This window comes from Geotrypetes seraphini, chromosome 2 (genome assembly GCF_902459505.1).
Source record: "Geotrypetes seraphini chromosome 2, aGeoSer1.1, whole genome shotgun sequence".
NCBI lineage: Eukaryota > Metazoa > Chordata > Amphibia > Gymnophiona > Dermophiidae > Geotrypetes > Geotrypetes seraphini.
Genome location: NC_047085.1, coordinates 122,460,684 through 122,481,827, shown reverse-complemented (window position 1 = coordinate 122,481,827; position 21,144 = coordinate 122,460,684). Strand labels below are relative to the sequence as shown.

The 21,144-nt window shown below is 43.2% G+C and overlaps 1 protein-coding gene across 9 annotated transcripts in view; it reads left to right on the top strand.

The window, feature by feature from the left end:
- SNTG1 (syntrophin gamma 1) overlaps positions 1-21,144 on the top strand; it is a 1,000,749-nt gene that overhangs the window by 442,885 nt on the left and 536,720 nt on the right. For 4 of the 9 annotated variants that reach the window (XM_033934198.1, XM_033934202.1, XM_033934200.1 and 1 more), the window contains one exon: positions 11,780-11,896. The gene's annotated coding sequence lies outside the window, so the exon portion shown is untranslated. Of the gene's footprint in view, positions 1-11,779; positions 11,897-19,250; positions 19,399-21,144 lie in introns of those variants that run through there. The other 5 variants (XM_033934207.1, XM_033934206.1, XM_033934197.1 and 2 more) reach the window with 2 other exon arrangements.

The window sequence follows — 21,144 nt, the reverse complement described above, 5'->3', positions numbered from 1 at the left end:
ATATTTTGCACAGTATTAGGGGACATGTGTCACTGTTGTGGTGTTGCATTGTATGCAGAGTCTGGTTTCTTGGCGGTTCAGTTTAACTTTTGTCTACATATTTCAATTTTTAGTTTGTGGTTATTCCATATTGGGCGAGGGTGTATCTCTGTTCTGTGTGTATGAAAAGGACATAGTTTTCAGTTGGCATTGAATGCAGGATCAATTGACTGTGCGGGATCTGGCTTGTTTAGTTTTACAATGTATGTGTTGGTGTTCTAGTGCTCACTGCAGTGTTTAAGATGCTGCCTTTTCCTAGGTACACCCTTGTTGTGCGATAGGTGGATTGTTACTAAAAATCATATTTTTCATATAGATGGGGGGGGGCCGCTCCTGTTCAATATATTTATCAACGACCTGAAGACGGGGACGAAATGTGAGGTTATTAAATTTGCTGATGACACCAAACTCTGCAGCAGGGTTAGAAACACGGAAGACTGCGAAGACCTGCAAAGAGACCTAACGAGACTGGAAGAGTGGGCAAAAAAGTGGCAGATGAGTTTTAACATAGAGAAATGCAAGGTCATGCATGTAGGGAAAAAGAACCCGATGTTCAGCTACAAAATGTAAGGATCACTGCTAGGGGTGAGCAACCTTGAAAGAGACCTGTGGGTGATGGTGGACACAACATTGAAAGCATCAGCACAATGTGCGACAATCTCAAAGAAAGCTAACAGAATGTTGGGTATCATTAAAAATGGTATCATGACCAGGACGAAGGAAGTCATCATGCTGCTATATCGTGCAATGGTGCACCCACATCTGGAGTACTGTGTCCAGTACTGGTCGCTGTACCTCAAGAAGGACATGGCAGTACTTGAGGGGGTCCAGAGGAGAGCAACTAAACTGGTAAATGGTATGGAAAACTTTTCATACGCTGACAGGTTGAAAATGCTGGGGCTGTTCTCCCCGGAAAAGCGTAGACTTAGAGGAGACATGATAGAAACCATCAAAATCCTGAGGGGAATAGAGAAGGTGGACAGGGACAGATTCTTCAGACTGTGGGGAACCACAAGTACAAGGGGTCACTCGGAAAAATTGAGAGGGGACAGGTTTAGAACAAATGCGAGGAAGTTCTTTTTTACCCAGAGGGTGGTGAACACATGGAACGCACTTCCAGAGGTTGTGATAGGCCAGAGCACACTACAGGGTTTCAAGGAAAGTTTAGATAGGTTCCTAAAGGATGAGGGGATTGAGGGTTACAGATAGATGTAGAGGTAGGTTACAGAAATGGTCAGGAACCACTTCACAGGTCACAGACCTGATGGGCCGCCGCGGGATGTACCTCTGATCTGACCCAGTGGTGGCAACTTCTTATGTTCTTATGTCAAAAAATGATGGGCCCCAGGTGTCACATATGCTAGGTACGCCACTGCCTTTAAGACTAACATATTTAATGTCACTGGTCAATCACTGTGGAATGTTCTTCTCCCTCCCCACCCATCTTCACTTAGCATACTTTTTGGAAATTTAAACCGGATTAAACACATTCCTTTTTTCAAAATGCATTTGGTCTTTAGATTCCTCTGTCCAGGTCATTCCCCACCTTTGCTTACTGGGGATGTCTTGGGAGTCATATCAACTGTACTGCTCTGGCATGATTACTGCCATTTTAAGATTGTAATTTCCCTTTTTCTCTTTCTGTTTGATTTATTTTTAATTTTTTGCATGTAAAGCACTCAGAAAGGCTTCTAATAAACAGTATGTCAAATATGTACAAAACTTGTAGCTATTGAAATTATTGCAACTATTGCAACAGGACAATTTCCCCTCATTCTATCCCTATTCCCAAATATAGTAAAGTGTTGGCCGGGTCTCCCAAACCTCCTCCTTTCTTCTTTCCCTGCTGTTCAAAAGAGAAAAAGAAAGAAGTTCTGGCAAAGAATCCCCCTCCTTCCTGCCTTCCTTTGTGGACAATAAATAAATAAATAACAACCATTAGAAAAAGCCATCTGCTCACACCATGCTGCAATCATTTGCACTTCTCCACTTCAATGAAAGTCAGGAAAGTCTTTGAACTGCGCTGTTCTTCTTACAGACATGCCAACTGAGCAAATACCTTGAGAATATTTGATATACCAGAATCAAGGTTTCTCATTACATAACATTTTTATTTATATACCGTAATGCTCCAAAAAAAGTTTGATGTGGTTAACAATTTCAAAAATAAATCTGTCTTCATTTGCTTCAAATCTGGCACTCGGCATTCTTTGCTCCCTATCCTTGCAATGGCACCAACATGACACAAACTCATGGATTATTCAACAACTGTAGAATTATTAATGCCAATTACAAATGTTTCCAAGTAACAGCAATAAACATTTTTCTGCCATTAACAATGCACTATGACACATTAACCTGGTAACAATTGTTCTTCCAGGGTTACACAGCTTATCCACTCTCACTAGGGTTACCAGATTTCCTCTTTGAAAAAAAAAGAGGACACCTGACCCCGCCCTGTTCTGCCTCCAGCTCGGCTCTTTTCTGCCCCCAGCCCCACCCCCAGCCAAACCTCCTGTCTCCTTCCCCGAAGTCTGGAGGGCCTCTGCTCATGCGTGGACATCGAAGCAATGACATCACATGCATATGCAGGCATATATGACTTTATTGCATCGATGTCCATGCACAGAGGACCTCCAGATGTGGCCCCGAGCTTGGGACTTCCAAAACCCAGACAAACTGCCTGGTTTTAGAAATCCATTTGGGCACCTGGACAGTCCTCTAATAAGAGGACATGCATGAGTTTTCCCAGACATCTGGTAACCCTAACTCTCACTATGGTCATCTTTTGAGAGGCACCTTATAAGCTGCCCCTTCCCACCAGTAATCCAAATCTCTCTCTGACCTGCTTTGTCCATGATTTTGCCCCATCCCATCTAAGGATGAGTCCACCCAATGCAGTTTGAACATGCAAATGCCATAGGGCCTCCCTGCCGTCCAAGTAGGGAAACGGGCCTCTTTCACTGTTCTTATCAACTTTCTTGTGCAATGCCATACATTACTGATTAATACATACAGTATATATATATATATATCTCTCTTCATACTAGGATTTACAATAGCAACAATATTTTTTTCAGGGACCATCAGATATTTGAAACCTTCGTTTCAAATGCTAGTCAACATGAATTCAATGTACATCTTTGTTGATACATCTTTCTTTTTCTTTTATCTTAATTTCAACCAAGTATTTTAAGAATACTTCTTACAGATACTTTCTTTTATAAATGAAAGTGACTATTTATCTTCTCAAGAACCTTCAGCGCTTCACTTATCCGTGCAGCAAGCCTTTAACATAATGCTACGTTTCACCTCACTGGCTGCTTCAGGAAGGCGTCTTACTTTCTGCAATTTCATTTCAATCAAGTTTCCTTCAAGTCAGAGCCACTTTGGATCCAAATGAGCTGAAGGACAGCCTTCAAATATTTTCCTATACGATGATACAACAATGTTGACCTACATGAGCAATGGCATCTTCCATCCCACCAGCTCACCTTTCAAACTTTTCACTGGGGGTATCCCAAATGAACTCTCTTTGACTATTAAGATATGTCTTATCCTTCAAGTAAGTGACTCTCTCTCGATCCACTTCCCCCTTTCTGTTGTGAGCTTGGTTAAAGAGGCAGATAGTAGCAGAATAAAATAAGCAGAGAGATGAAAGACCACCCCAGAGGTCTCCAGGGTAGACCTTGGGCCTTCCTTTGAAGAATACATTTCTCCCTCCGTATTTGCGGTGGATGCGGGCTGACAATAGGCATGAATATGGAAAAACTGTGAATAACTTTTTTATATGTTATTCGCGGTTTTGGGAAAGCGCCATCGTTTTTACTATGAAACCGCAAATAACTTTTTCTCAGTGTACACTGGGAAACATGGAAGCAGCAAATTTGTGGGAGAAAGCATGGAAGCAGCGATTTTCAGAGTTACAGTAATGGTAAGTGATAAACTTTTTTTTATCGGTACTGTACAGTAAAAGGAAAAAACTTTAGTGATGATGTTTTGGGGGGGCAAAGTTAGCGGCCGAAAAATCGCGAATAAGCGAAACCACAGATACGGAAACCACAAATACGGAGGGAAAATGTACTGTGTTAAGTGCTTATCACAGTTTAGTAAAAGTGTTCCAAAGTGAACTATGTTATCTTTACAAACTGCTTTCAGCGTTCCAGTAGTGCTCAGGGTGTGAGGCCTTTGTGTTTGCCTCTTTCTCCGGCTCTGTTGTTGAAGTTTTGGGAAGCTTTGCCTACTGTTTGTACTGATGCCTTTGAAGTGTGGCATTTAGTGTCGCCTTTTTTGCTGCCCTGAGGATTAGTGAGCTCGTTGTCCCGGGTTTTTCTGCTGCTGGGGAGACTGGGTTGTTGGTCTCCAACGTGGTTTTGCAGGGACGCTGTTTGCGTTTGCGCATTCGTAGATCTAAAACTGATCAAATTGGTGCTGGAGTGTGGGTGATGTTACGGACACTGGGGGCTGGGGTTGTGTGTCCAGTCCTTTGTGCTAGGGCGTATGCAGCGGTGCGGCCTGTTGGGGGCTTATTTTGGCTTCTTCATGCCAATGGTGCACCGTTAACGCGTTATCAATTTGGTGCTGTTTTTAAATTGTGTTTACTAGCGGTTGGTTGTGATCCGTCGCACTTCGGAACACATTCTTTTCGAATTGGGGCGGTGTCTTATGCTGCAGGGCGAGGAGCTACTGAGTCTCTGTTATGCAGGATCAGGCGCTGGCGTTCGGCTTGTTATCAGCACTATGTACGCGCTCTGCCAGACAGTGCTGGTGTTTAATATTGTTTTTGCTTCAGTTTCTCCTACAGATGCATTGCTGCCTGATAATTGTGTTTGGTTCTGTGGCCATTCCTATGTCTTTTGGGCACAGCGCCGAGTGAAGGAGTCTCGTTGGGGGCCGAACCTGGATCTGGTGCATTTGGGAGGCATAAAGTTTCTTCCAACTTTACTACAAACTCAACGTTTTTCTTCGCCTCAAGTGATTGTTTTCCATGTTGGGGGTAATAATTTGTGTTATACTAAAGGGGTGGAACTTATTCGGAGAATGAAGCAAGATTTGTTGTCTGCCTCGTTTTATTTTCCTGGCACTCATTTTGTATGGTCTTGCATCATTCCCCGATTGGTCTGGTGAGATGCTCATAAGGTTGAGGGTATTGAGCGTCTACGCAAACGTGTTAATTCTGAAGTTTCCAGGTTTCTGGGTATGATGGGAGGTTTAGTTCTGTGCCATGATTTGCTCACTGTTGACTGCCCTGGGTTGTATAGGGCAGATGGGGTACATTTGTCTGATATTGGGCTTGATATATTTTTGAGTTCAGTGCAGGATTTGTTGGAGGCCTGTTATGCGGGCCTCCATGGCCGCAGCTTTTGTGTGTGTGTGTGGGGGGGGGGGGGGGGTGCGGTGACTAGCTAAACTGTCTCCGCATGTGGCAGAAAAAATTCTATGTTGGGGAAACAATTTTGGATCAGTGTTGCTATGCAACAGATTGGGTGATTAAATTTTGTTAACTGCTCCTGTGCGATACCGCCATGGGTGGCGGCTGAACTGTACGGCACCGCAAGTCTTGCCAAAAGGGAAGTGGGGAATGGGGGAGAATTTTGGAAGAGGAGCTAGTTCGACACCGAGTAGCTCCAGAATTTTGAGAATAAGCTACACTGTATTTGAAAATGGTATAAGTTGTTTTATTAAGGTTTGTTTTTTTATGACAATTAAAAAACCACTATATATCAGTTGTGTATTTTATGTGAACAATCTGAGCGAGGTGCGAATTCCAGTGTTACTGTTTGTAAATTGCAAGAGTGCTCCTGATCTGACCATGACTGTACTCCCTTTTTGGAACTGCATATAAATTTTAATTAAATCTAGTTAGCACCAGTAATTTATTCAGTTTTTCTATACTGTTCTCCCAAAGGTTTGCATGAATTTATGCAGGTACTTGGGCTCACAATCTATCTAATGTGCCTGGGGCAAGATGGGCTGGGGATTTAAGTGATTTGGTCAGGGTCTAGGGAAGCAGTGTGGGTTTGAACCCACAACCTCAGGATGCTGCAGCTGTAGCTTTTAACCACTGCGCCACACTGTCTCCAGTGCCAGAAGAATGGGGATCGGAGTGAGAGCCAATACTGCAGGATTCTCTTCTTCCCTACAACACAGGCTTTGCTCAGTAATAGACACTTATCTTTCCTATTTACGCCAAGATCCCAATCATTAAACAATATGGCTTGAGGACAAGGCTTCACTCTCTTATGCAGCAAAGCCCCCAAACAAGCCAAGCTTGTTAAGATCCCAATTATCGGTACTAATTGGCTTGTTATTCAGGTAAACTGTGTAAGGAAATTATTTATTTATTCAATTTTCTATACTGTTCTCCCAAGGGAGCTCAGAATGGTTTACATGAATTTATTCAGGTACTCAAGCATTTTTCCCTGTCTGACCTGGTGGGCTTATAATCTATCTAATGTACCTGTGGCAATGGGGGAATTAAGTGACTTGCCCAGGTTCACAAGGATCAGCGTGGGTTTAAACCTACAACCTCAGACTGCTGAGGCTGTAGCTTTAACCACTATGCTATACTGCATGCACCCAAATTTATGTGTATAATTTTTAACACTTTCTATATAGAATTCAGAGGTATACCTTTCATAGAGCTGAACAGAAGTAATTGGTGGAAATACTTATTTAAAAAATGAATGATTTCTGTATTATGGTTTGTCTTCCACCTAAACATAGAAACATGATGGCAGATAAAGGTCAATTCATTCTACCCATCCACAGCATCAACTATCTCCTCCTCTCCCTCAAAGATCTCATGTGCCTGTTCCACGCTTTCTTGAATTCAGACACAGGCTTTGTTTCCATCACCGCTATCGGGAGTCTATTCCACATGTCTACCACCCTTTGAGTAAAAAGGCATTTCCTCAGATTACTCTTGAGCCTTACTTTACCCCAGTGGCGTACCCAGGGTGGGGGGAGGAGGGCGGAACGCCCTGGGTGCACGCCCTATGGGGGTGCACAGCCGGCTGGGTCCAGAACTTCTCGTCTTACTCTTAAACCTGCACCTCATCTCAGCACGGCTGCTGACTCCCATACTTATTCCGGAGCAGAGTCGGCAGCTGTGCTGATATGCAGGCAGGTCCCGCGGTCACTAAACTGCCACCTCTACTCCGGAAGAAGTAAGTGACATCGGAGGAGGGTGGACCGGCAGCCGCAGTCATCGCGAGACCTTTCCGAAACTCCCTGCATCTGCTGGTCCACCCCTTCCGACATCACTTACTTCTTCCGGCAGAACTCCCCCAGTCTCCCATCGAACTTGTTTAGCTAGTGGGCCAAGCAGTTTACAGTGGCGCTTGTGAACGGGAGGAGGAGGAGCACCGCTGCGGCTCCTTGGTGTTGGTGAGTGCAAAGCGGACAGGGATGATTCTTGGCATTGGGCGTGCGGGGCTATATAGAGCCAGACTCGATTATCGATGAACACTGCAGTAATTGAAGGGTTGCCGGGTGATTTAGGGATCCGAGGCCCCACTGAGATGAAGAGCAGAGAGAGAGGCACCCTCATAGCTGCAGTCATCGCGGGACCTTGGTGATTTGGAGGGAGAGAGAAAGGAGCATGGAAGGATGGTGGAGGGAGAGAAAGGGGACAGGGTGGCATGAAAGGTGGTGGAGGAAGAGAAAGGGGACAGGGTGGCATGAAGGGTGGTGGAGGGAGAGAAAGGGGGCAAGGTGGCTTGGAAGGGTGGTAGAAGGAGAGAAAGGGGACAGGGTGGCAGGAAGGGTGGTGAAAGAAGAGAAAGGGGCAGATGCTGATGGCATTGGTATGCAGGGAAAGGGGAGAGAGACATAAGAGGGAAAGATACTGGAGGGAATTGGGTTGGAGGGAAAGAAAGGAGGCAGATGCTGATGGAAGTGTGTGTGGGGGGGAGGAGAGAGTAAAATGCCAGACCATGGGGGTGTTGGAGAGAGAAGGGAAGGATAGGAGAGAAATGCCAGACTATTGGAGGAGGGAAGGGAAGAAGATGGATGCCAGACCATTGGGGTTGAAGGGAGAGATGGAAGGGGGGAGGCATACAGACAGTGGATGAAAGGAAGAGAGTGACAAGAAGATGAGGAAAGCAGAAACCAGAGAAGGCAAAGGTAGAAAAAAAATTCTAGTTATTTATTTTTTTGCTTTAGGGGAGATGCATCGCTGTTTCTGTAGTTCCATTGTTAGGATTGACTGCAGGATTGATCTGTACTAGTCTGGCTTGTTTAGTTTAAATGGGTGTATTGATGTTGTACTGCTCACTGCAGTATGTAAGATGCTACCTTTTCCTAGGTACACTCTTGTGTGATGTGGATTGTTACTAAAAATCATGTTTTTCATACAGATGGGGGGAGGAGTCAAAAATGATGGGCTCCGGGTACGCCACTGCTTTACCCACCCACCTCTTAACATTATCCTATGCCCCCTCATTCCAGAGTTTTCCTTTCAATTGAAAGAGACTGGCCTCATATGTATTTATGCTATGTATTTAAACATCTCTATCATATCTCCTCTCTTCTGCCTTTCCTCCAAAGTATACATATTAAGATCTTTGAGTCTGCCTCCACACTCCTTATGACATTGACCATTGACCATTTTAGTACATAAGAACATAAGAAGTTGCCTCCGCTGGGTCAGACCAGAAGACCATCGCGCTCAGCAGTCCGCACCCGCGGCGGCCCATCAGGTCCATGACCTGTCAGGTTTTCTTAATTTAGCCCTATAGCCCCCTTATTTTTCTATCTATACTCTTTATATACCCTATCTACCTCTCTCTGTACCCCTCAATCCCCCTATCCTTCAGGAATCTATCTAATCACTCTTTGAATCCCCGTAGTGTACTCTGCCCGATCACCTCCTCCGGGAGCACGTTCCATATGTCCACAACCCTCTGAGTGAAGAGAAACTTCCTGGCATTGGTTCTAAACCTGTCCCCTTCCAGTTTCCCCGAGTGCCCTCTCATAATTGTGGTTCCCCGTAGTCTGAAGAATCTATCCTTGTCTACCTTCTCTATGCCCTTCATGATCTTGAAAGTTTCTATCATATCTCCTCTAAGTCTCCTCTTCTCCAGGGAGCTTGTCCAGCTTTCCTCTGGACCAACTCCATCCTGTTTATATATTTTTGAAGATGCAGTCTCCAGAATTGTACACAATATGAGGTGGTGCTGAAAAGTTCTCAGCCCAACCAAGAGAAGAATGACATGGATATGATTCAATCAGTGATCTGAAACAATGTCAAAACACAGAATTTTGTTCCTGCAAATTGGCACTTAAATATATAAGATAACATTCTTTTCAGTTACAGTGGCAAAATAACACTCAGAATTTAGAAAGTTGTTTGGTTGGCCTCAGAACTTTTCAGCACCCCCCTCGTATTCTAAATGAGGTCTAACCAGAGTCTTATATAGGGGCATCAATGTCTCCTTTTTCCTACTGGCCATTCCTCTCCCTATGCAGCTAAGCATCTTTCTAGCCTTCACCTTCACCTTTTCAACCTGTTTGGCCACCTTAAGATCATTACATACTACCGCACCCAAGTCTCTCTTCTTTTGTGCACAAAAATTCTTCACTCCCTAAACTGTACCATTCCCTCGGGTTTTTGCAGCACAAATGCATGACCTCACAAGTCTTAGCATTAAATTTTAGGTGCCAAATTTCATTCTATTCCTCATGCTTTACTAGATCCTTCATCATGTTATCTACACCATTGTTTCTCAACTCGGTCCTGGAGTACCCCTTGCCAGTCAGGTTTTCAGGCTATCTACAATGAATATGCATAAACTTGATTTGCATACACTGCCTCCATCATGTGCAAATTTCTTTCATGCGTATTCATTGTGGATATCCTGAAAACCTGACTGGCAAAGAGAGATTCCAGGACCGAGTTGAGAAACACCGATCTACACCATCAGGGGTGTCTAATCTATTGCAGATTTTGGTATCATCCACAAAAATGCAAATCTTTCCAGCACTTTCAAAAATGTTAAAAAGAAGAGGCCCAAGAACCGAACCATGAGGCGCACCAATAATAACATCCCTTTCTTCAGAATGATCTCCACTGACTATTACCCTCTGTCGCCTTTCACTCAACCAGCTCCTGACCCAGTCCATCACTTTGGGGCCCAACCCAAATTTCCACCACACGTGACATCACTAGAAACATAACGAAGGTTAACAAAAAAGTGTGGCAATTTAAAATGGACACTTAAGAAAGCTAACCGTCTACTGAAATCATATTTCTAATTGCTTTATAATACAAGTGATTACATAGTTTAGACTCCATCCCTCACTTTCATGCCCCATGGTATTTTGACAGGAAATGCTCTTGCAGTAATACTGCCATGTCTTCACTGGGTATTGCTGCTCTCTGAAATGTTCTGTAATTTGGCTTAATGACTGGTTTAGAGTCTGAATGTTTGGAAAGAAAGTAACAACAACAATATATGTATTTTAGTTGGTGTCCCAGCATAAATGGTTCATTTGAAATTTCAAAAAGAGGTGACGTAACAAAGCTTTCAAAAAGAGGTGTCAAAACAAAGCTTTAATAATGAGGAGGTCTTTTGCAAATGCAGTCCAATATTGTACACCATGCAGTACAATAATAGAGATGAATTATTTAAACATGGAATATTTGATTGATCAGAGAGTGTACAGCACTAGAATGTTCTTCACGGAAAGTCTGTGTGAACTTGTAAGCAGCTTTTAAAGCTCTTGTCCTCATGACTGACAAGACAAAGTCATAGTTGAATAATCTATTTTCTCTAGTGGGATTTGCTGCAAGTGTGACATGCACTTCATTTCAACTTTAATCCCCACTTTCCTTTCCTACAGATGTGTTTGAAGTGTGATTGAAGTGAGCTATGCAAAATGGAGGAAATGCTTTTCTCTATTTCTGCATCACTGCTAGCTTGCTATAAATATATTTGAGCATGCAAAGAAAATGCATTCGCTCATTTGAGAGAAAATGAGAATCATAATATATGATTTTTTTTTTTAAATCCCTGGTAAAACAACAAACAGAAATTTGCTGAGTATACAGTAATTCAATACAACTGAACCCCAGGCTTAATTTGCAGTATTCATCTACTGATTGCACCAGTTCGGAATGTGTGAGCTCATCCTCAGCTGGTTACAGTAAACACTGCTGTTCCCTGTTGGTGATAGAGTTAAAGGTTTATGGTTTTCTACAATCTTGTACCTGCCTCTTCAAGAACTGGACTGCCACTACTAATTTCTTGATGCAGCTTTTATTAACACCTGCTAGATTCTCAGAATCCACGGATCGTACTTTCATCTCACTTCTTTAATTCTCTAATTCTTCTACAGCCACCTTTCCTGAAAGTCTTTTCTTTCTAGTTTCTTCAGATACTGCTCACACTCCAGCTCTACAGTTCTGCATCAGTTGATTTTGTCCTTTGGGAATACTGTTTGGGGTGGGGGGGAGCTTAAACTAACATGCAATAGCAGGCTTGTCCAAGTTCAGTCCTCAAGGTTCACAAACCAGGCCAGGTTTTCAGAATACCTCTAATGAATATGAATTAGAGAATTTTGCATGCCTTCTTCTTCCATGGTCTACACATCTCTCTCATGCGTATCCATACGAGATATCCTGAAAACCTGGTCTATTTGCAGCCTTTGAGGACTGAACTCAAGCAAGACTGTGTTACAGCTTTTTTGGAAGAAGCAAACTGTACTGGATGTTTTCTCCTCTTGTATTTTGCAATAGATGCCTCCTGTTTTCGCCACTTGAAAGTGGAAGAGCGACTGTGATTGACAGGAGCTGCTGATAGATGCCACTTCTCCTTTGCCTTGATCCTTGCTATCTCTGCTTCATGTACAAGTGGTAGGTCATAGCTTGACATAACTTTTCTGATTGTTTCTGTAGTTGAGCATCAATAGTCATCTGGCAATTGACAAGCTTCTGGTTGAAAGGTGAATAGGCAATCTCTAAGGAAAGGCAATGTTCACTGCTTATAGGGAAAAGGCAGATATTAGACATCTGCTTTCTGTAGTACACAATCTAATTGACAGTTTTGAAGAAAATGACTGCCGCTCTGTTACTAAGATTACTGTATAGAAAGCAAATACAGCTCACTGGAAAGGCAGGGTTGTCATTTTTGCAATACGAACTGGTTCAGATCTGTGAGTAAACACCACAGCTGTAGCTAGAATTGAGAACCTTTAGTCTAGAGCAGGGGGAGTCAACCCCACATCTCGAGGGCTACAGGTTTAGTTCTGGAGATATGCACTGCCACCATTGTTTACAGATATCTTGCCTACATATTAATCTTGGATATTCCAAAAATAAGAGACCTGTTTATGGCACTTTTGAGGACTTCATATACAGTGGTGCCTCACACAACGAACTTAATTGGTTGCAGGAGCAAGTTTGTTATGCGAAAAGTTCATTATGTGAAACGCGTTTTCCCATAACAATACATGTTAAAAAAAATAATTCGTTCTGTAGCATAAAATATGCTAAGATGACATAAAAAAAGATAAATTTTTTGTTATTATTTTTATTTAGATACATCTAAAAACATAATTGTTTTTTAAAACAACACACATTTTTTAAATTTAAAGACACTAAGTAGAGTCTAATTTTACAGTGAGAGAGGGCAGAGTCTCAGCGGCAAAAACTGGGACTTAACTGTTCATTTTTTTTTTTTCTAGCATCGGGGAAGCGGCGAGAGTAGCTCCGCCCCCCCCCAACGCATCAGCAGTAGGCGCCGGGCCCCTGCGAGCCGACGGTCCGCCACTGCACAGGGAGCCAGGCGGAGAGAGGGCAGTTAAGCGCAGTGCCTGCGCGGAAGGATGCAGCTCGGGCGACTTCGTTGTGTGAAACGAAGTTCGTTGTAGGAAGCAAGACATGAAGTTCGTTGTGCGCAGCGTTCGCTGTGCGAGGCGTTCGTTATGCGAGGCACCACTGTAATTCGAGTATAGAATCTCTTCATTCAATTTTAAACATCAATATAAACATCAATGTAGTGGGTAACTAAGAAAGCGTTCATACCAATACACCAAGAGAATTGTAGCAACGGGAATTCAGATTTTGACCTCAGAGTTTAAAGTACTCATCCGGTCTGTCATTCGTCATTAATCCCTGCTGATATTCTCATATTTTATATACTTTTTATAATCTTTTTGTTTTATATTCTATCACTTGTGTTGTCAATAAAATAGTATTATCAATAGTATAATGTTTAGATCACTTAGCTTCTTTTGCGAATATGCATTCTGTGATCTACTGGTTCACCAGTGCTGTCCCAGCATTAGATGGCATGGGGGAACATTTAATCTAATGCTGGGACAGCACTGGTGAACCAGTAGATCACAGAATGCATATTCGCAAAAGAAGCTAAGTGATCTAAACATTATACTATTGATAATACTATTTTATTGACAACACAAGTGATAGAATATAAAACAAAAAGTATATAAAATATGAGAATATCAGCAGGGATTAATGACGAATGACAGACTGGATGAGTACCGTATTTTCACGCATATAACGCGCGCGTTATACGCGTTTTTACCTACCGCGCATACCCCTCGCGCGTTATACGCATGAGCGCGGTATACAAAATTTTTTTTATATAGTTCCCACCCCGCCCGATGCCCGATTCACCCCCCCCAGCAGGACCGCTCGCACCCCCACCCCGAACGACCGCTCGCACGCGCTCCCACCCGCATCCACGATCGGAGCAAGAGGGAGCTCAAGCCCTCTTGCCCGGCCGACTCCCCAACTCCCCGACAATATCGGGCCAGGAGGGAGCCCAAACCCTCCTGGCCACGGCGACCCCCTACCCCCACCCCGCACTACATTACGGGCAGGAGGGATCCCAGGCCCTCCTGCCCTCGACGCAAACCCCCCTCCCTCCAACGACCGCCCCCCCCAAGAACCTCCGACCGCCCCCCAGCCGACCCGCGACCCCCCTGGCCGACCCCCACGACACCCCCACCCCCCTTCCCCGTACCTTTGGTAGTTGGCCGGACAGACGGGAGCCAAACCCGCCTGTCCGGCAGGCAGCCAACGACGGAATGAGGCTGGATTGGCCCATCCGTCCCAAAGCTCCACCTACTGGTGGGGCCTAAGGCGCGTGGGCCAATCAGAATAGGCCCTGGAGCCTTAGGTCCCACCTGGGGGCGCGGCCTGAGGCACATGGGCCCAACCCGACCATGTGCCTCAGGCCGCGCCCCCAGGTGGGACCTAAGGCTCCAGGGCCTATTCTGATTGGCCCACGCGCCTTAGGCCCCACCAGTAGGCGGAGCTTTGGGACGGATGGGCCAATCCGGCCTCATTCCGTCGTTGGCTGCCTGCCGGACAGGCGGGTTTGGCTCCCGTCTGTCCCAACTACACAAAGGTACATGGAAGGCGGGTGGGGGTGTCGTGGGGGTCGGCCAGGGGGGTCGCGGGTCGGCTGGGGGGGCGGTCGGAGGTTCTTGGGGGGGCGGTCGTTGGAGGGAGGGGGGTTTGCGTCGAGGGCAGGAGGGCCTGGGATCCCTCCTGCCCGTAATGTAGTGCGGGGTGGGGGTAGGGGGTCGCCGTGGCCAGGAGGGTTTGGGTTCATTCTTATAAACAACCTTATAACTTTTAATCTAGAGTTAGTGAGTATGAATTCAGCAACAAGAACAGAAACATGTTAATTCTTATAAACTATAAAGGACAGTCGGGCAGCATGCGCGGTATACCCGTGAGCGCGGTATACAAAAGTTTTTGTACATAAAATTGTGGTTTCTGCGCGCTATACCCGTGTGCACGTTTTACACGGGTGTGCGTTATCTGCGTGAAAATACGGTACTTTAAACTCTGAGGTCAAAATCTGAATTCCCGTTGCTACAATTCTCTTGGTGTATTGGTATGAACACTTTCTTAGTTACCCACTACATTGATGTTTATATTGACTTTTGAGGACTGACATTCAGTGTCATATCTAGATAGATGTACTGTATTTGAAAAGGTAATAGAAGGAGAAAGCCGAATATACTGTATGGGGCAATCAAAAGTGATATTTCTGCATATCAGACCCATCCAGTAGTCTTTTATATATACAGTAAATATAAATACAGGTATATATATAACCAGAATCAGTTTCTGACACCTAATAAATCGATCATTCTAATTATTTGATAGTATCATTCAAAAAAAATTATTCTATAAGGACATGTGGAGTCCACACATGATGAGACAGAATTTCAGTAGATACTCTGCACCTCTCATTTCTGTGACATGCACTCCACATTCCCTAAAGATGGAGCTGGAGCATTTCTACTTTCAAGTCACCATACAACTTTAGTATTACCCCGGGAACGGCCCGATTTGATTCCATTAAACAAGCCTCCTTTTTTCCCTTGTTCCGATCCTTTTTTTTAATCCTAGAGGCTAATTTTAAGAGATTTAAGAAAGGATTAAAAATATTTTCATTTTCATAGGCTTTGCTAAAGGATTGGCTCTGTCTCAGACCAAGGGTAAATTTTGGTTGCTGCTGATGGAAACCTTTCCTCTCCTTTTTTATTTTTCCTGAGTTTTCTCTCTGATTTTTTTTTGGGGGGGGGTTGTTATATAATATTGGTTCTCCGCGAACTGCCAGATATTAAATTCCTGATGCTATTTCCATAAAGCAGGGTGTATTGAAAAAGAGGTTGGAGAGAGATCAGAAATGGTTCTTCTTTTTTAAGTAGTAAAACACACTTTCACAAGAAAGAAGAACAATGTCATATATGAATGTAGGCAGTACTGCTTCAGTTCAAAGGGGTGTATTTCAAAAAATGGAGGAAAAGCCTCAGACAGATGCCCTCCCACCACCACAATGGTGGATAAAGGTGGTTGGGTGATAACCTCACTGGTAAAAAACCTCCATTGCAATCCCAAGTGAGAAAAACTAAAAGCAGGGCTGTCTATGCAGAGTTGATAGAAGAAAAAAGCTTTCAACTTATCTCTGTTGATCGGTACACCAACGGTGGCCAGCGTTTCACTAACTTGCTGCCTCGGATCAGATTGTGATACACCCTGAGGCAGCAAGTTAGTGAAACGCTGGCCACCGTTGGTGTACCGATCAACAGAGATAAGTTGAAAGCTTTTTTCTTCTATCAACTCTGCATAGACAGCCCTGCTTATAGTTTTTCTCACTTGGGAGTGCAATGGAGGTTTTTTACCAGTGAGGTTATCACCCAACCACCTTTATCCACCATTGTGGTGGTGGGAGGGCATCTGTCTGAGGCTTTTCCTCCATTTTTTGAAATACACCCCTTTGAACTGAAGCAGTACTGCCTACATTCATATATGACATTGTTCTTCTTTCTTGTGAAAGTGTGTTTTACTACATTATTGATTTTTCACATATCCGAGTTCTTTTTGCTATACATCTTCTTTTTTAAGTGCCATCGACTCATGCTTGAGTCCTAGTGACTTGATGAGTTACAGATCAGATGGTTGGCAATATTAAATATGGACATGGAGTAGATGCCACACCATTTACAAAGGAAAGTTTGTATGGAATTTGCAAAACTGACAGTGAACAAAGCTATGGGACCAGATGGGACCAATCCCATTATATTAAGGGAGCTCACAGATCTCTTCAACAGACATTTAGAGAAGGGAGTGATTCCACAGGAGTAGAAGAGGGCTGCTGCAGTTTCTTCATGAATGTGGTAACCGAGCAGAAGTTAATAATTATAGGTCAATTAGTTTTACTTCAGTTGTAGAAAATTAATGGAGAGCCCACTAGAAGCCAGAATCGTAAAATAGAAATTAAATGAGTTTCAGGATGTGACCTGAGATAGCTTTGCTGGAGGAAGATTAACTCAAAAAAATCTAATCAGGAACTGTGGAATATGGATGGCTCAGATGTTATGCAGTCTGACAAACTTATTGCACTTCTTCGAAGGAATTAACAAACGGATGGACAAAGGGGACCCCATAGACATTGTATACTTAGACTTCCAAAAAGCCTTTGACAAGGTACCCCATGAACGCCTACTTCGGAAACTGAAGAACCATGGGGTGGAAGGAGACGTACACAGATGGATCAGGAATTGGTTGGCAGGCAGAAAGCAGAGGGTAAGAATAAAGGGCCACTACTCGGACTGGAGGAAGGTCACGAGTGGTGTTCCGGAGGGTCGGCGCTTGGACCGCTGCTATTCAATGTATTTATAAATGATCTAGAAACGGAGACGAAGAGCGAAGTAATAAAATTTGCAGATGACACCAAGCTATTTAATGGGGCAAGGACTGAAGAGGACTGCGAAGATTTACAAAGGGACCTAAACAAACTAGGGGAGTGGGCGACGAGATGGCAGATGAAGTTCAATGTAGAGAAATGCAAAGTCTTACACGTAGGAAACAGAAACCCAAGGTACAGCTACACAATGGGAGGGCTGTTATTGAGTGAGAGTTCCCAAGAAAGTGACTTGGGGGTAATAGTGGACATGACAATGAAGCCATCAGCACAATGCGCAGTGGCTGCTAAGAAAGCAAATAGAATGTTAGGAATAATCAAGAAGGGTATTACAAGCAGAATGAAAGAAGTTATCCTGCCGTTGTATCGGGCGATGGTGCGCCCGCATCTGGAGTAGTGCGTCCAATATAGGGTGCCGTACCTAAAGAAGGATATGGCGATACCCGAGAGTTCAGAAGAGAGCGACACATTTGATAAAAGGTATGGAAAACCTTTCATACGCTGAAAGATTAGAGAGACTGGGGCTTTCTTCGCTGGAGAAGCAAAGATTTAGAGGGGATATGATAGAGACTTATAAGATCACGAAGGGCATATAGAAAGTGGAGAGGGACAGATTCTTCAAACGTTCGACAACTACAAGAACGAGAGGGCATTCCCAAAAATTAAAAGGGGACAGATTCAGAGCCAATGCTAGGAAGTTCTTCTTCACCCAACGGGTGGTGGACACCTGGAACGCACTTCCAGAGGGAGTGATAGGACAGGGTACGGTAATGGAGTTCAAGAAGGGATTGGACAATTTTCTGAAGGAAAAGGGTATAAGGTTTCAAGGTTTATTAAATATTTGATGAATCGCTAAATCTGATTACAAAGCGATGTACATAATTATAAAATTGGATAGAATTAAAAATAAATACAAAATAAATAAACATTAAAATTAAGACAAGACAGACATTAGTTGGAGGGGAAGGAGGGTAAAAAGTTACATCTGTTATATCAAGAAAACATATAAGGGAAAAACAAAAGGAAACTAGGTATTTATAAAAGGAAAAATAATAAAATCAAGAAAGTTTAAATGTTAAAAGCGTCTTTAAAAAGGTATGTTTTCAGGGATTTTTTAAAAGAAGGGATATCTTTTTCGTTTTTAATATGTTGGGGCAAAGAGTTCCACCACTGAGGACCAATTACAGAGAACATGTCTAATCTTCGTGTGCCTATTATTTTTAAAGAGGGAACAACTAGTAAATTTTGAGAGGATGACCTGAGTGCACGCACGGAACTGTGGGGAATATAGAAGGATATAGATAGAAGGCTATAGAATATAGAAGGATATAGATAGAAGGCTAGTATACAGGTCCTAGACCTGATGGGCCGCCGCGTGAGCGGACTGCTGGGCATATGGACCTCAGGTCTGACCCAGCAGAGGCATGGCTTATGTTCTTATGTTCAGTCAAATCACCAAAACAGTTTTGATTTGGACTGCTTTTAACACTAGCTGATTGACAGAAAACACAGGGTAATGGTTAACTGAATTTATTCAGAAATAAACATTTTAAAAGGCAGAGTCTGCAGGGTTCTGTTCTGGGGTCACTTCTGTTCAAATATATTTATGAGTGATATATAGCAATAAAACAAAACATAAAGAATATAAGATGTGTCACAGGGAAGTCCCTGTGAGCTCCGGTGGAAACCCAGAGAAGCCAGTGGCAGATGAAATAGCACCTAAATTGACCCAGTGCCCAAACAAATATAAACCCATACCACAACCTAGAGCTGGGGGGAAGAAAGGGGCACAGATAGGAAATACTTTGGAAAGTGTACCCTAGCAAGGTACCCCAGTTACCAATTTATCTTTTCCTAGGCCAGGGTCCAGTGGGACAAAGTCAGTGCAAGTCAGAACCTTAAAAGCTAGGAAACAAAAATTCAGGGTTTTACTTGCACATAGGATGCATAATGCTACAAGCAGGGAGCCAGTATAAACAGGCCCACAACTCTCAGGAGGAGTCAGCTAATTAAGGAAAAGCCCACACCTGTTGCTAGCTTCCACTCTCCAAGTAAAGGAAGGCAAAGGGGAGGAACAGAGAGCAGCAATGGGCAGATTCAAAAGGTGAAGCCTGAAGTCAGACCACGTTTGGTGGAAAGGAGAAGCACAGCTTCAAAAGGAAACCAGGTCTGACATCTAACATGAATTTGATCTTGAATATCCTGAAATTGAAATGCAGGAAGATGTCATGCAGGCTACTATGAAAGTAACAGGTCTTTGAGTCAGGAAGAGTCCATGGAGTTTTCTGAAACCAATTTAGATTACTCACCTTCTGAATGCCAAATGGAAATTGATAATGAGTAAATGCTTAAAAGTTCACTAAAGGGGAAAGCATTGGGGCAATATTCAAAGCGGTGGTTCACCGCAGTTGCTGGAAAGAAGCTTAAGGGAGTGTGTGGTGCAGTGGTTAGATCTAAGGCCTCAACACCCTGCAGTTGTGGGTTCATATCCCATGCTGCTCCTTGTGATCCTGGGCAAGTCAGTTAATCCCCCCATTGCCCCAGGTACATTAGATAGAGTGTGAGCCCACCAGATCAGATAGGGAAAAATGCTTGAGTTCCTGAATGCTATAAGTGATATATAAATACTAATATATATATATAAGTATTTATATATAAAATGTTCTAACAAAATAAAGCTTGTGTTTGCTACCATTTGCTGAAGCTGCTCAATCAGAAAAGGAATGTAAAATGCAGGCCATTGTTTTTCCATGAAGGAGTACAAGAGCTGTTTGTAACTTTACAGCAGTGTGAGAATTCAGTGCAGAGAAAGCCTTTTAAAACCAAAAAGAACTGTGAATAATGTCAAGCCTACTGTTGGGTGTATAACCTTACAGAGGACTTTGAGTTATTAAAAAACTGAATGGGATTTTGGGGGAGGAATCACAAATAACTGATCACTGAGGGAGGAAGATCCCAAAGTCATTGAGTTTGGCCTTACAATAAAAACTCAATGGTGATTTTTAGGTAGTGCCTGCATTGGACTGTAAAGAAATTTAGAGAAAGGCAGAAGTTTGAGAAAAGGTTGGTTTGCCTGTTCTAGTGGAAATGTAAGTTTGGCTCAACTTGAGCAGGCCAGAGTAAAGCATGCCTACATGGTAGAACTGTGACAGCAGAAAGAAGAGTTTTTTCTTTGAACTCAAATTTGTTTTGAACTTTAAAAAGGAGTTGAAATAAATCTGCCTATAGAACCCAGATGGGAGAAGATTGTTGTTTTGTAAAACTATTTTTGAGCTGCTTGATGAGAAGCCTATGTTCTAATAAAAGTACATAATACAGGAGGTGTTTGTGACTCTGGACCTTATAACTTTTTTCCCAGTACCAAACTTTTTACCAACTCCAATTAAAAATCCCCTCGATAGAAGCCTGTGAAATGGGCAGCTACAAGCTTGACCCACACTAGCCAGGCCTATGCTTGCCCACAGATGACACATAAGAATTGCAACTGCTGGGTCAGACCAGTGGTCCATCGTGCCCAGCAATCCGCTCACATGGCGGCCCTTAGGTCAAAGAGCAGTGCCCTATTTTATTGGACTAACATTTTTTGATTAGCTTGTGAGGTAGCCTTTCTTCAGATCAGAAATGAGCAAATGTTAACAAATATCTGAATATATAAATTTAGCATTAAAGCATTCCAAGTCAATATCAAAGGAAGAGGGGTGGGTAAAGTATGGGAAAGGGAGAGATGGATGGGTGATAAGAGCAGTATACAGCAGTATATTTTCATGATTTTGTAATATAATGGTCCACAATACACAAAGAAGAAGCAAATAACCCATGAAAAGCAAACAAGTTTGCTTATAATATGATAGAAAACCCAGATCTTTGTTAAATCCTGTCTGGTGAGAGTCAAAATATTTCATCATTGGAAGAA